The sequence below is a fragment of the Vicugna pacos genome, chromosome 1 (genome assembly GCF_048564905.1).
Source record: "Vicugna pacos chromosome 1, VicPac4, whole genome shotgun sequence".
NCBI classification, from domain to species: Eukaryota; Metazoa; Chordata; class Mammalia; order Artiodactyla; family Camelidae; genus Vicugna; species Vicugna pacos.
In genome coordinates, this window is record NC_132987.1 from 11,040,452 (window position 1) to 11,055,771 (window position 15,320).

Sequence of the window (15,320 nt, forward strand, 5' to 3'; positions counted from 1 at the left end):
CATCAGTTAGTAGGCCCTGGTATAGCCTACTCCCTCACTATGGGTTGGCTAATCAGGAAACACACACACACACACACACACACACACACACAGATGCATTTTTTTTCCTTCTAAAAAAATCTTAAGTTAAAAGTGATTTAAAGACTGGGTCCTTGCCTCTCACTCTTGCTCTGTCCTGGGTTCCAAAACCTGAAGTATTTAAACTAATATTGATTCTCAGCCCCCATCTTGTAGAATCTGAGTCAGTTCAGCTAGAACAGGGCCTGGGCATTCCTGTATTTATAAAGGGAATTGTCTGTTGGTGGGAATGTAATCTGGTGCAGCCACTATGGAAAGCAGTATGGAGATTCCTCAAAAAACTAAAAATAGACTTACCATATGATCCAGCAATCCCACTCCTGGGCATATATCCAGAGGGAACTCTAATTTGAAAAGATGTATGCACCCAATATTCATAGCAGCACTATTTCCAATAGCCAAGATATGGAAACCACCTAAATGTCCATCCACAGATGACTGGATAAAGAAGTTGTGGTATATGTATATAACAGAATACTACTCAGCCATAAAAAAGAAAGGGATAATGCCATTTTCAGCAACATGGATAGGCCTGGAGATTATCATACTAAGTGAAATAAGCCAAAAAGAGAAGAAAAAATACCATATGATATTGCTTACATGTGGAATATTTAAAAATGGCACAAAATGAACTTATTTACAAAACAGAAACAGACTCAGACATAGAAAACAAACTTTTGGTTACCTAGGGAGAAAGGATTAGAGGGACAAATTGGGAGTTTGGGATTTGCAGATACCAACTACTATGTACAGAATAGATAAACAACAAGGTCCTACTGTAGAGCACAAAGAACTGTATTTTATATCTTCTAGAAACCTATAATGGAAAAATACATGAAAAAGAACATATATTGTGTATGTGTGTATAACTGAATCACTATGTTACACACCAGAGACTAACCCAACAGTGTAAATCAACTATACTTCAATTAAAAAAAAGTTGATTGTAATGAGAGCCTAAGGTTGATGACCACAAATAAATGCTATTTCATTCCATCTTTCTGGTTACCTTTGAAAGTAGACTTTGCCATTACAATGTTGCTTATCAAAAATCCGACATTCAGTTTAAAGCTAAGATTTGAACCCATGTATGTAGGATTTTTTAAGTCTTTGCTTTTCTCATAAAGTTGTATTTCTTAAGACTTCTAATGAGATCAAAGAATTTTCATAGAAAGATGCTCATAATTATTGAGAGACAAAAGGAAAAGAAAATTCAATTATAGTGGTTAGGCTAAACATAGAAGAGTTATTTAAGGCTTTGCAAATTCTCTGAAGTTCTATACATTTGCCATGATGGGAAGCTTGATGCATCTTCCTTGATTATATAACGTCACATTGGAAAAGCTGGCACTGAAGTATCAAGTTCCTCTTGTCCTCTCACCAGCCCAGTATGTGAGCTTTGTAAACACTGCACAAAAAGGTGACATTTCTGAGTTTTCACTACATGCATTTTAACTTTATAGAAAACAACATTTTCCAACCATTTTTTTTTGACATTCCTTCTCTTCCATAAAAAATAGATGAGATGAACTGTCATAGATCTACTAATCACTGTGGCTGGCTATTTCCCTTGAATCTCTCTGCTCCTCATTTATCTTGGGGGGATGAGAGGGGGATGTGGAACTGATGAAATATTATCAGAGGCATCTTAATGCTACTGCATCCTCAAAACACAAATAATATCCTGACGGTAAAAGTCTAAATCCGAGCCTTAGGTAGGTCAGTTTTATCCAGATCAAGCAAAAAAGTTCTGCCCTCCTTTCCTACCCATTTTCATCTGCTCTCTGGCAGAGCCTCCTGTAGCAGATGTAGTAAAACTGTGTAGAGCTGCCAAGATGCTTGATCAAGTCCTTGTGACTGCTGTGGCTGTCGCCTCAAATTTCAGATTCAAAACCACAACTTTATTACCCCACCCACCAATGATCAAGTTCTCTGGGGGAAGAGTAATTTGTATGGACAAAACCCCTAAGCACTTAATGGATAAACCATCATGCCAATCTGCTCAATTACAATGGATCGGAAAGAGTTTGCTCGCTGGATCTTGTTCTTTTTTGCCGTTTATTCTTTCAATAACAACTCACTGAATGACTCTTTCTTCTAAGAGACTCTTCCCATTGTGCTTTTTTTCACAGGGCAATCGATTATAAACTGGAAATATTGGGGGGTGTTTATTGGTTACAAAGAGTGGAAACTCACTCAGGCTTGTTTTGACTTACGTTCAAAAGTAAAGTGGAGGAAGCCAGAAAAGTGGGAAGTAATTAGGCATCTCTCTCTTGCTCTTGAGCTCTCAGACTGAACAGCCTCTTGTGTCTCCAGCTCTCTTCACATCAGCCCCACAATAATCAGGCTTTCTTTGCTTGGATGCAGCCCAACATGGCAGCCACCCCTAATGACCACCAATTCAGAAGGGACAAGCCCTCACAACCCAGCAGCAGTGCCCATTTCCACTCAATCTGCTCAGTCTCTAGGCTTCTGAGTTCGTGTCTTCTTGAAAGGTCTCCGATGGGCTCAATCCTTCTGTGACTATTTCCCAAGGTCAAATGTCTAAGTCTGGCCCAGTCTATGTACCTTACCTAGGCCTACCCTTCTCCAGGATCTAGAGATTCAGTATAAATGGTGGGAGTTTGGGTGGGAGACAATGGAAGAGCATCTAATACATGAAACATCCTCTGGGCATTTTCCTGGTGGGTATAGGTGCATACTGAGTGGGACTGTAGGGCTGGGACCAAACTGATGGTGCACTGGAAGAGGAAGAGATGTCCTTCTCTGTGACATTGTGCCATGCATGGCACAGGCAGGGAGGCAGAGCAGGAGAAAGGGGGCAGCACCCCAGAGGTTTCCACGCCTCTAAGACACACACCTGAAGTGAAACACTAGCATTCATAGAGTTCTTTCAGGGGGCTCTTCCTTACCTGGTCCAGGGAGCAAGCTTTGTAGAGCCTCTGTAATATGTTTGGAGGACAGACAGGATAGCCCCAGGAGAGAAAGAGGCTGAAATCCACAGAGAGGAAGGCACTGAGGGTTTCTGCAAGGGATCCTAGACACTGGGTACAGTGGTTTGAATAGTGATCCCCAAAAGACATGTCTGCATCTTCAACTCTGGTACCTGTGACTCTGATGTTATTTGGAAATAGGATCTTTGCAGATGTAAGTAAGGTAAGGATCTCAAGATGGGATCACCTTGGATTAAAGTGAGTCCTAAGTCTACCCTAAGAGTCCTTCAAGAGAAGACAGAGACACAGGGAAGAGGCCATGAGAAGATGGAGGCAGATTGAAGTTTTGCTGCCACGAGAGAAGAAACACCAAGAACCACTACAAGCTGGGAAAGGCAACACAGGATTCTCCTAAAAGGACTTCAGAGAGTGAGTACAGCGATTTTGGACTTTTGGCCTCCAGAACTGTGAAAGAATAAATTTCTGTTGTTTTAAGCCAAGAAGTCTGTGGCAGCTTGTTATGGAAGCCCTAAGAAACTAATATGTTGGGCTTCTATGACAGGTCCATCTTCGCCTCTTCTGGGAAATTTGAGTTTCAGCCAAGAGAGAGAAGAATCGGGCACTAGAGGATGCTGCCTTCAATAGCAGCTCCCAGACCATGAAAATAAAAGTGTGAGACACTGAGCACTGCAGATCAAGTGGGGTGAGGTGGGGTCCCCATCTCAGTGAGGTTATGGAGTCTGAGCCAGATGGGATGGAGGAGGTGTTTGCTCCGCCTTAAGGTGGAAATGCTATATTGAGACTGTGAAAAGATGACCTAGGTTCACCCCTCATGGACCCCTTGTGTGCACTTGTATAAGTTCCTCACCCTCTAGGGGCCTCAGCGACAGCAACCATGCACAAAAATATTGCACAAAATAACTTCTAAAGGTCTTCGTGATTGGGGCCTTCTGATCCCTAGGCCTATGAGGTTAGAATAAGGGGAGAGTCAGGTCTGAGCCTGTAACACTTTGTCTTGGAGACTGACTCCTTTAGTTGGATACACCAGTTTGATGGAGACACTTGCTCTCTCCACTACCAAGCCTGGGATGGAGCCTCAGACTTGATCCTCCTCATATCTCAGCTACTATCTGGGACCAATAGTGGCCTTGGAGGATTTGGCCCTTGAGTTCACATGCATAGTCAATATCCCTTCCTATCTCAGGCTTCTGGGAACACTTTGAGCACTCCAGCCATAGAATCCCACAGGGACCTTGCTGGGTGTCCCATAAGGTGTATCCTCTTCCAGGCTCAAAACAATGCTAGAATGCTTCAGGTGACTTTGGAGGTTTATGGGAATGAACTACAAGGGTTCCACCTGGGACCATTTTCTGAGGTACATTTCAGAGCTGTACTCTATAACATGGTAGCCGCCAGCTGAATGTGGCTTTATAAACTGAAATTAGTTTAAATAAAATAAAGTTAAAAACTGAGTGTCTGAGTTGCATCAGCCTAAGTCAGTTGCTCAAGAGTCACATGAGGCTGTTGGCTGCCATGCTGGACATCGCAGAGAGACATTTCCATTGTTACAGAAGGCTGTATTGGCTCGCAGTGCTCTAGATCAGTGATTTAAAGCATCTGAGAATCTTGTTAAAATACATATTCTGGTTCAATTGATCTGGGATGGGGCCTGATATTCTGTAAGTCTAACAAGCTCCTAGATGCTGCCAATGCTGCTGGTTCATAGACCACACTTTGAGAGGTGAGGATTCACATCACTGTGAATTGATTATGGCCACTTTGCTAGCTGTATGCTGGAGCTGAGGAGTGGGGAGGGGGAGACCCTTCCATCTTCAAGGAGTTGAAAAGGGACTGGGCTAGCCTGGTTGGAATAGATTCTTCATCAAAGAGAAAAATGGAAAGTCATTGGCTGAGTCAGTCAGGCCCTACATGTCAACCCAAGAGATACAGAATTTCCTCTGTAGAGCAGGCCTTCTCACTAAGGTGAGAGATACAGTAGTCCAGGTGTTGGCAAACTTTTTTTGTAAAGGGTCAGATGGTAAATATTTTAGGCTCTTGTGGGCCATTAGGTGTCTGTCTCAATTACTCAAGTTTGCTGATGTAGCATGAATGCAGATATAGACAATATGTCAAGAAATGAATGTGGCTGTGTTCCAATAAAACTTTGTCCACAAAAACAGATGGCATATTAGATGTGTCCCATGGGGCACGGTTTATGGACCCTCGCACTAGTGGGTCATGATGGGAGCCTTGAGTGGAGTTACAACTTGTCAATTAGAATTTCTTATATAACTTGGAGCCTGTTTCAGTCACGCTTGTTATTAGTCATTACTAATAAGAATAAATGTTAACTATTAGTATAATTGGTTTAATTTCAGTTTCAAAGCAACAATTCCCTAATGCAAACAATACAAAATTACATGGATATTGAAGTCAAACTATGATATGTAGAAACTGCAAGTTGCCCAGAATCACAAAGTGCAACATCTGGACAGTCAATTCAAAAGCCGACGTCTATCCACTAGCTGGTGCCTTCTATTAAAATGTTCCAGCAGAAACTAATGATCTGAATGCCAGGTTGTAGAATTGCTTTATATACCATGAGGGTAAATAAAGACCTAGGGAGAGTCACTGGTTCAACTTCCACAGGTGATGGTTGGCCAGTTTAGGATGAACCAAGGGCTCCTGTTTCCTGAACGGCATGCAACCCTTCCCTGACACTGTCTCTACAGAGTGGACAAAGCACTATTCAAATACAGTAAATACAAGGTGTCCTTCCTCCAGAAAAATTCTCACCGAGCCCAGGGAAATGGTATGAATTGTGGCTGCAAACACAACCACTGTTATAAGACATTCACTGAACATTTCATAAACCATCTCCTCATTTTCGTAGACTTTTGGGAGAAGGATTTGGATGGTAAACATCTCTCTAAAGAGCTATCCAAGATATTTAAATGAAGTTTTCAGTCATTCTGTAAGAATTTCTCTGTGACAAGCACAAAAATCAAGGTTATTTCATTTATAATTTTTTTCTTTTAAAAGAATAAACCATTCCATACAACAGTTTTGTTGGAGGAAGCACTGATTAAGATATTAAGAGGTCTTAGATCCAAGGGAGGTTTGTTGAGGCTTTGACAATTTAGCTTTCTGAGACCTGAATTCCAGATCACCTTTACCCTCCTCTCTCCTTTGCCCTTCCCCAATTCTCTAAGATTTAATTGGAAACACATCATCCTCTCAAAGACTTGGCTTTCTTCATACTGTCCAGTTTGCAGTCATTCAACCTGACGATCATGAGCTTCAGAGCAGGGCATTTTAACAGGTTCGTGAAGGTGCTGGGGTTTAAATGAAAGAGCTATGGTCCTGCGACACCTCAGTGAGCCACCCAAGACAAATTTTATCAGTCCTATTTTATGAATTACAAGATAGATGATCAATTGGCCAGACCAGACTCTGGAGGTGTTCTTTGATTCTTTATTTGCCCTAATTCATCACAATAGTTAATTTTAAGACAGTGCTTCAGTGTTGGATTTTTTCTAAATTGCAAAAGTAATAAATCCTCATTAGGATAAGTAAAACACTATAAAAATATATAAAGAGAAAAATTAAACTTCTTCTCTTTTGGCTTATCTCCCTCGGACCCTGAGATGATGATGATGATGATGATGATGATTTATATTTTAGGTACTTTATTTTTTTTTTAACATTTGCTTATTGAGTTATAGTCATTTTACAATGTTGTGTCAAATTCCAGTGTAGAGCACAATTTTTCAATTATACACGAACATACATATATTTATTGTCACATTTTTTTTCACTGTAAGCTACCATAAGATCTTGTTTATATTTCTCTGTGCTATACAGTATAGTCTTGTTTATCTATTCTACATTTTGAAATCTCAGTCTGTCCCTTCCTACCCACTGACCCTTGGCAACCACAAGTTTGTATTCTATGTCTATGAATCTGTTTCTGTTTTGTATTTATGTTCCTTTTTTTTTTTAAGATTCCACATATGAGCGATCTCATATGGTATTTTCCTTTCTCTTTCTGGCTTACTTCACTTAGAATGATATTCTCCAGGAGCATCCATGTTGCTGCAAATGGCATTATGTTGCCAGTTTTTGTGGCTGAATAGTATTCCATTGTATAAATATACCACCACTTCTTTATCCAGTCATCTGTTGATGGGCATTTAAGCTGTTTCCATGTCTTGGCTATTGTAAACAGTGCTGCTGTGAACATTGGGGTGCGGGTGTCATCCTGAAATAGGGTTCCTTCTGAATATATGCCCAGGAGCGGGATTCCTGGGTCATATGGTAAGCCTATTCCTAGTCTTTTGAGGAATCTCCACACTGTTTTCCACAGTGGCTGCACCAAACTGCATTCTCACCAGCAGTGTAGGAGGGTTTCCTTTTCTCCACAGCCTCTCCAGCATTTGTCATTTGTGGACTTTTGAATGATGGCCATTCTGACAGGTGTGAGGTGATACCTCATTGTAGTTTTGGTTTGCATTTCTCTGATAATTAGTGATATTGAGCATTTTTTCATGTGCCTATTGATCATTTGTATTTCTTCCTTGGAGAATTGCTTGTTTAGGTCTTCTGCCCATTTTTGGATTGGGTTGTTTGTTTTTTTTCTTATCAAGTCGTATGAGCTGCTTATATATTCTGGAGATCAAGCCTTTGTCGGTTTCATATGCAAAAATTTTCTCCCATTCTGTAGGTTGTCGTTTTGCTTTACTTATGGTTTCCTTTGCTGTGCAGAAGTTTATAAGTTTCATTAGGTCCCATTTGTTTATTCTTGCTTTTATTTCTATTGCTTGGATAGACTGCCCTAGGAGAACATTTTTGAGATGTATATCAGATAATGTTTTGCCCCTATTTTCTTCTAGGATGTTTATTGTATCTTGTCTTATGTTTAAGTTTTTGATCCATTTTGAGTTGATTTTTGTGTATGGTGTAAGGGAGTGTTCTAGTTTCATTGATTCACATGCTGCTGTCCAGTTTTCCCAACACCATTTGCTGAAGAGACTGTCTTTATTCCATTGTATATTCTTGCCTTCTTTGTTGAAGATTAGTTGATGAAAATGGACCCTGAGATTATTAATTTTACATTTTGGTGTGTATCCTTCAAAATATATTTATGCCTATAGATAGAACCTGCCTACTCCTCTTTCTTGAAAAAATATTATACTATAAATGTAGGGGGAAAAAACAGCCAAAACTTACTTTTTTTCTTTGCAAAATTTGCTTCTCATTGTTGTTTTAATTTTCCAAACTAGAGTGATAGTAAGCATTTGTCATCAATTTGGTCACTATTTGTATTGCTTATCTTTTGCTCATTTTTGTATTTTACTTAACAGTGTGTTGTAGCTATTGATGTATCAGGGGCATCAACCACATGGGTAGCAAATGACTTTTCCCAATCTAGCACTTAAAAAATTTGTGTTTATGGCATCTTTGCTATATAGTTTTTCATGCTGATGTGTAGTAGTCAACTTATTTTGTGATGTCTTATTTTTTGTGTTACTTTTGTGTCACCCACCCTTAAATTATCCCCATCGTCTCTTATACTTTCTTTTTATATTTTTTATATTAAAATATTAGATCTTTACCTGTTATTTCTATTTACGTATGGTGTGAGGAAGGGGTCTGCTTTTATTTCTTCCAGATGGATAGGTATCTAAACATCCATTCATTCCCAGTGAGTTGGAATAGTGGGTTTATCATATATTACATTGCCATATATAAAATATATAATTCACGTGCTGCTCATGAATTTGTTGGCTCATCTGATAGCCTCTTCCTGCTTAAAAGTCTGCAGGGCAGAAACTTCTACAAGCTCCTGACCGCCATGTCATGGATCAGCTCATTAATACATTTTCTCATTTCTTTCTGGAGCCTAAAGGAGTCAATATCTCTCTTAGGAACATAAACAAATGTTTTGAACAAAGCCCTCTACTTTCCTGTGACTTCCAATAAACACCAACTTTCCATCTCAGCGTTCGGAAAAGAAGAAACAGGAAGATCCTCTCTTAGGAAAATGAGCAGCAGGGCGCCATCTCTGCTCTCAAATGCTAAGTCCATCTGGCTTCTTCTTCCCCACTGCATCCAGGCCCTCCCTAACGTCCCTGGTCCCAGGCGCCCCGGGAGTCTTGTCCCTCCCACACAAGTGCTCTCGCCGCCCATTCAACTCACTCTAACCCAAATCTCCCTATAAGTCAGACACTGCAGAATGTAAGGGGTTCACAAAACTCAAAACTTTTGCCTTAAGTGCACTGAAAGTTAGAACCAGAAATGAAGCAAAAATTCCTCATGAATCTGAAATTCTGTCATGAAAACATTTTTAAAACTTGGATTGATAATAACCTCTGAACTCTGATTCCTAAGGTAAAAAATGGAATAATAATGATAATAATAATACACCAAAATGGATAAAATTGCTTTAAATTGTTTTAAGTGAACAAAAAAAAAAAATCCCCACCGCTTTGCCTCTCTTCCCTCTGCCACTTGCCCGCCCGCCCCCGACCCCCTACCCCATTCCCACATAAAAATAGATTTTAAATGTGCAGAGAAGATGTCCTCTGAAGCTGAAGCTCCCAGTGTAGACAGCTCATGTCTAAAAACACTAACTAGAATAGGAAAAAAAAAAAAAGTAGCCTGAGTTTCACACTCTTAAATTCCTCTCCAATGCAGTAGAAATTCTTTCAAGATAGCTTCAGAACACAACAGCTTGTGAGGGAGCCGTGTGGCTGTGAGCCAGAAAGTTGGCATCCAATCCAGTCCGTGGCCTTTCTCCACCAGCCCTCACTGGAGACCCCAGGATGCTAGAATCACCGAAAGGTAGGTTTTCGCTACCACAGCGCTCTTCTACAAACACTTCCTTCAGAGTGGTTGAATTGGACATTTCTGGTGATTAAACCCCTTCTAAGTGACATGGGAAATAGGTATAAACAGACTCAGAAAAAGACCCCACCTTGGTCTCCTCTGAATCATGGGGACTCTGTGAAATGTATTGCCCACCAGGGACAAAAGAGCCAAACAGATGGTGCAATTTCATGCTTTTTCTGGAGAGTTAAAAATATCCTCAATCATGTACTTAGAAATTGGCAGTAACTGAATTTTTGTTATTCCGTAAGTTACACCAGACAGAAAGTTTTTAAGCAAAAGAGTACGGATGTCTACCACGAAGCAGCTCATGATTTCTGGTTGTGCTGAGCAACAGTAGAACCTAGAAAATTCATTCTTAGCTTCCCTGGTAGCTGGTATACTGTGTGCCCTAAGGCTGCCGGTCAGAGGCATTGAATCTGAGACCTCAGTTTGGGAGTAAGCAACTTGAGAAGGCAAGTGTCATCTGGGTGCCACCACGGTGACAGCAGAAGCCTCCAGACTTGGGGTGGCCATGATCGGAAGCCTGAGTGTCTGTCCGAGGAGTGGCGCTGGGTAACAGTGGCGGTGGTCCTCGACTCCGCAGCAGGCCAGCTATGCTGCAGGCTTTGAGGCATTGCTCCTGGAAGCTTAGCTTGAATACATCTCTCCTCCTCGCAGGGATTCTGTGAGATACCCAATATAGTTTTCATAAGCTCCTTTTCTCTTTCATAAACCAGAGGCAGCCTCTGTGGCTTGCAGTTAAGAATCCCAAGTGAAAAAGACACGTATGGCTTTTACTCAGGTATATTGGAAGTGAGAAATACCCTGGCTTATTGTACTCGGTCTAAGTCATGGATAAATTTAACCTGACAGAAGACGTGTAGGATGCTAAAACTGCCGCTGGGGGAGGCAGGTCTTCCCTGGGCCCCTAAAGGAACCCACCGAAGCTGTGCTGTGACTGATTAACCTGCATCCAGAGCTCTAAAAGCCTTTTCCTGGAGGGGGATCAATCTCGCTCAAAATATCTTGTGTCCCCCATTTCTGGAGAATTTCTGGGCTGAGGAGATAATTTCTTTAGAGATGTGAGCCTTGCTTGAAACCCTGCATGTACCCAAAGAATTCTGCATTAATTATTTTGGGTGTTGTTTCTTCTTCTATATTAGATAGAAACGTCTTGACTCCATGTGTGAAGAAGAAGGTGGTTGGAACAGATGCCTCACATCGGATGAAGTGCTTGGGGAAGACAGTGGTGGGCTGGACATTTTTATTTTCTCAGTGAAAATTGCGAAATAGAACACACTTCCAGAAAAGCAAATAAAATGGATATGCCCTTTCAAGAATAATAATGAAATGAGCATGCATATTGTCATTGTGGAAAGTGAGAATAAAGACTATTACCAATAGTCTATGGGCCCCATTTCTGCCCTGGAAGGCATTTCCCTTACTTCTCTTTAATAATAAACATTATGCTACCTTTAGGAATAAACCATAATCATTCTTTTGCTTATTTTATGCTTATCATGTATGTATGTGTGTGTGTGTATGTATATTCATATACACACATATATACGTATCCCTAAAAATACCATTTTGTTTGTTCTGTTTTTAAACTATATAAATGTGCCATACGTATCCTTCTGTGTCTTTTCTTTGGCACAACGCTGTGGTTGTGAAATTTGTTCCTGTTGTTGCATGTGGTTGTAGTTGATTTGTTTTCACTCCTGGGAAGTTTTCTACTCTATGAATACACTACTGTTTACCTACCTATCTAGTGTTGATGAACAAACATGTGGATGGCTTCCAGGACTTGGGTATCGCAAATAATGCTGCTGTGGACATTTTGAGGGCATGTCCTGATGGACACACGACACGTGTCTGTACATATATGCCTGACAGTGGGATGGCAGGGTGATGAGATATGGACATTTTCCCATTTTCTGAGTGATGCGAAACTGTTGTGCCAAGTGATTTTTATCACTTTGCAGGGTTAAAGGTAACAGGAAAGAGAGGTCCTACCTTCCCACTCACGCCTGTTGGCATTTGTCACCTGGCTTTGTGATGATCTCTCAGGGTGGTTTTAAGTTGCATTTCCCTGATCATATTAGGGATAATATTATACAATAATAATATCATACATATTTTGTTTACTGAGCTCACTGGTAGGTAGTTACTGGTAACTAGCTGTTTTATTGCTAAGTTGAGGTTTCTCTATTGTGAAGCACCCTTTCAAGTCCTTGACTCCTTTCGCTGTTGGTGTTTGAGTGTCTTGGTCTAGGGTTGTCTGGAAAGCAGAGCTTGTACCAAACTGATGTGTGCTTTGCAGTGCTTTGTCCTGGAGAGCACCTGCCCCGAGGCGCAGGGGCAGACGGGGAGACCTGGGGGCGGAGAGGGCACCTCTGAGACATAGGAGGGCACTTTGCCACCACAGTTTACTTCTTCTGCTTAAACAATTGCTATATTATATAATTATGATGACTTTTTAATAACCAATATTTAAACAGAATCATGGGTTAAGAAAACTCAACACTGTAAAGATGTCAAATTCCCGTTAAACTGATCAAAATTTAAACTTTGGAGAGAAGTCAGCGGAGGTTTTTTTGGTGTGTTGTGTTCTGTTTTTGTTTTGCATGACGGATATCTGGGGAAAAAACTAAATGCATGGAGTAGTGAAAAGGCAGAGTAATGAAGAAAGCTTTGCCTACCATATAACGTTAGCTGGCATGGTATTTAGACAAGTCAATTGTAGAGAAAGGGTCATATAAAATAAATGAGAGAAAAAGAAGCACTCCACAAATGAAGGAGACACAAGTGGCAATCGTAAACGCAAAGGAAAAATAAAACCAAGCCACGGCAAACAAAAACTTAAAGCCATACTTTAACCCTACATTCCAACCTTTCCCCCAAATTCACAGGTGAAAATGCAGGAGGGCAGGAACACTTCTAATCTTACACAAAAGCTAGAAATTATAGAAGAAAAAGGTTGGTAGATCTGACTACAAAAATTTTAACCTCTATACAAAAAAATAGCACCATACAATACAATTTAAAAATAACTTCAAGAACATATTTGCAGTGTGTATTTATAGAAAAGACAAAGTCTTACAAGGTAAAAAATGAGACACCGACTCAGAAAAATTTTTAAAACTTGGCAAAAAATATGCATAATAATAAACATTGAAACTATGCATATCCACACTAGCAATCAAATAACTCTTTTTCATCTAATAGATTTATGAAGATTTAAAAGACTGATGAAACTCAGAGGAACAAAGAACACAGGGATGGTGGAACTTTCACACAAGTTTGATGGGTCTGTATATGGTTAAAACTATAGTTACAAATGGGCATAACTTTGAATCAATAATTCCACTCTATCAATTCACCACAGAGAAATAATCAGACATTACATAAAGGCATATGGACAAAGAGGCTTGTTAAAATACTGTTTATAATGGCAAAATTGCAGAATATCCGGTTTATTTACTAATGAGAAATTTCTATTTTAATCCATTCGTATAATGGAATTCTATCCCAGTAACATTGATGAGAAATATCATGAAATAAAAACTGACCAATGCCTGTCAGAAATAAGTAGACTCAAATGAGAAAACAATCTTGCATTAAAATTAAAAAGAGTTCTAGAGAATTCTACTAGCTACAAGAAATAATCACAAGTCCACTTGTAGGTCTCTGCAAACTTTGGGTCCCAGAAATGTAATACAGTTGACATGTGTTTAGAGGAAAACCACATGATGGGGGTTATCACTGGGGAAGGACAGCAGAGGGACCAAGGAAGGCATTCTAGAACCACAAACCTTGCAATGCCACCGTCGTATGAGGAGGCAGGTCTTCACACCTCACAGGAGCTCAGAAATCGATGGAGTGGGTGGGTGGTGCAGAAAGTAGAAACAGGATGGAATCCTGAGCAGAGTCAAAGGGGAAGCAATAGCAGAGGCTTTCAAGTGCCTCTGATATTGTCAGCGCAAGCATCCATGTCGAGGAAATCTCAGAGGCTGCACACCTCTTGGTCCTCCCAGGAATCCAGGTACTTGTCAGGGTCAGTAAACACGTGCTTTAGAAGATTCTGGAGGCTTTGTTGCCTCCACCCATCAGGATCCCTGCAAAGTTTGCTCTTGGGTTGGAAGAAAGAAAGACTTTTGCCTGCATCTGCAAGAGGGATTGGATCCCAGGGATCTGGACCATTTGCCCCTGCAGCTGAAATAACCCCTGAGAATCCTCACACCAGTGAAGAGGGAGACCTGGGGGAACAGGGCAACCTCGGCACTCCTGACATTTATGAGGGGGTGATTCTTTTCTGCTCTAAGAGGTAGGAGTCTGCCCTGTGCATTGTGGGATGTTCAGCAGCATCTTTGGCCTCCATCCCCTAGATGCCAATGGTCTCCTTGCCCCAGTTGTGACAACAGAAAATGTCTCTAGTGTTGCCAAATGTCCCTCAGCAAAACTGCATATGGTTGAGAACCACTGGAGGAGAGACAGACGATATTTTATAAAGTGAGATGCCATCTGAAAGTAGGAAAAGCAGATCACAGAACAGCACGGGCACCATGATCCTGTTTTTATTTGAGAAACCCTGTATCGATACACAGGCACACATTAAGTGTTGGATCATGAGTGTTGTCTATTTTATACTATATGTGTTCTGGTATTTTCTGATTTTTGGACAATGGACCTGCAATTGTTACATGAAAGAAAAACACAGACATTTTAAATTTTAATATTTGCACATATGAATAAAAAAATCTTGAAAAGATATGAAACAAAATGGTAATTATAGTTACTTCTTAGCCTTCCAATTTCTATTTTCTTGCTTTTGTTTGTATTTTCTTAATTTCTTAGAGAGAACACATACTACTTTTGTAATCGGAAACAAAGTAAACAAATGATTTCAAACATACATCCCAGATTTCAACTAACCACTAGGCACCTAGGATAATTAGACCCATTAAAATGCATGCTTCTAAATTCGGTGGTTCTATCCATTCTAACTCTTAGACAAATGCTTAATGACCTTTCCTAGCAGAAAACAGTAGATCTTATAAATGTTCTTCACCCACCTCATTACACCTCCATCCTAGTGGAAGAATCATTTCTTATTTTAATATGAAAATGGAAACCATTCAATGTTAGCGTCCTCGATATTTCTCTCCCCAAAACCTCTTTGTGCTAAACTTTTGTCTCTTAGCACCTATATTCTGTAAAGAACGATCTGTGTATTTTTTTCTGAAATTCACACATAGGTTTTTTTTCTTTTGCTTTTCCTACCAAAATTAAGGCAAGAATCCACAGAGGAAATAAGGGTGATGATTTTTCTCCCTTAAGACAATGGTTCACAACTAAAGATTCAAGATTCGGTATCCAGGATTGACAAATATAGGAGTGTTTGTCTCTTGTCTTGTGTTCTGTTAAATAAAGAATCTG

At 40.2% G+C, this 15,320-nt stretch overlaps 1 long non-coding RNA gene across 1 annotated transcript; it reads left to right on the forward strand.

Annotated features, from left to right (window-relative positions):
* The first annotated feature begins 10,477 nt into the window (after positions 1–10,477).
* On the forward strand, positions 10,478–11,367 carry LOC140700324 (uncharacterized). Its single transcript, XR_012078862.1, has 2 exons — positions 10,478–10,683; positions 11,045–11,367. It is a non-coding gene; the product is annotated as an uncharacterized lncRNA (long non-coding RNA).
* Positions 11,368–15,320: the final 3,953 nt, after the last annotated feature.